Here is a 1,392-nt window from a genome sequence, read left to right as displayed (position 1 = left end):
CTCCTTCTCCCCCACCGTGCCCTTGCCCTCTTGCTCCCTCCTCCCCGGCTCTGCTTCCCCCTCCCCCTTTCCTTGGCTGGGTGGCTGGACCGCTGCTGTCACAGCAGATAGATAATTGAAAAATGGGCCTCACCTTTGCAGCCAGCAGGAGTGGTTCAGGCAGTTACTGCCAGGGTTACCTACTCCATCTCAGGCCCAGGCTCCAAAAGAGATTCTGAGGAAATTGGATTTTACATGGATGTTTTATTCGGGCAGAGGCTTTAGTGTATATAAATACAGGCGAGGAGGCCTTGGAGGCAAGGATGAGTGAGGCGAGACAATCCCGCCTGGGGCCTGCAGGCTCAGGGGAGGCAGGCGGGCCATGTGCTCAGCTCTGGGTCCCAGACCTGGACATCAGTGCGTTCCCGCCCCCCCTACCCCATTATCTGGGACTAAAAGAGGTTAATGCCTCTGTACCGTTCCTCAAAAGCTGCCTTGGGGATTAAAAAAGTGTGTGATTGTTGGGGATTGTTGGCAGGACTGTATACTGAGAAAAGAACGAAATATATTGGAGAAGTTTGAGGACTGATGCAGTAAATATTTATTGAACCTGAACTTGTGAAGGTTTGTGTTTGGGGGACAGGAGTAAGTGAGACATGACTGCTGCTTTCAAGGACAGTTGGGAGAATGACAACCTCGGCTTTCAGGTTAGGGGCAGAGAACAGGAAAGGTGAGAGAGTGGGTGCTGAGATCATTTTTCTAGGGCCTGATCATCCGGGGAGGTTGGAGGAAGAAGCAGAAGGGAAATTGTTCAGGTTGGAGGGATGAGGGTCCTACCAACCCTTCAGTCTCTCCCTCCTGGGCCTGGTTAGCAGAGAGCATCCAGGAACAGTGTGATAATCATGGCCTCCAAATCTATAGGCAAGTTCCCATCCAAGGTGTTGCAGTGAATCCTGGTGAAAGTCTCTGAGGGCTAGAATGATGGGTTATTAATGATCGAGATAAGGCCTTCCAGAGAGACAAGGTGTGAAGAGGGCCTGAATGAGGAACCCTTTGGGGGAGGCCTGAACTGAAGGTACATGGGCAAGTGAAGGACCTCAGAAGACCAGGGAGGTGGGATTTGGGTGTGGGAAGGAGGGAGTAGGTGCTCGGGGGCCTCGGATAAAGAATCGTCCTGTGTTTGAATGCCCGCATCCTCATAGAAAGGGCTTTGTTTTAGTCCCAGGCAGGGTCTTTTCTGTGCCTTGTCTGGTATCTAATTAGAGTCTATGTAGCTGACAGCTTTATTTTCTTGGAAGAAGAGCTCCTCATGAGCCATCCCATGACTGAAGAACTGGTATTAATCTGGGTAACCAGACTCAGAGTGCTCACGGAAAGGGCAGGGGCTCCTTCTGAACTCTGAGCAGAGACAAC

The sequence above is a fragment of the Panthera onca genome, chromosome D2, assembly GCF_046562875.1.
Source record: "Panthera onca isolate mPanOnc1 chromosome D2, mPanOnc1 haplotype 2, whole genome shotgun sequence".
Classification (NCBI taxonomy): domain Eukaryota; kingdom Metazoa; phylum Chordata; class Mammalia; order Carnivora; family Felidae; genus Panthera; species Panthera onca.
Note: the sequence above shows the minus strand (reverse complement) of the source record.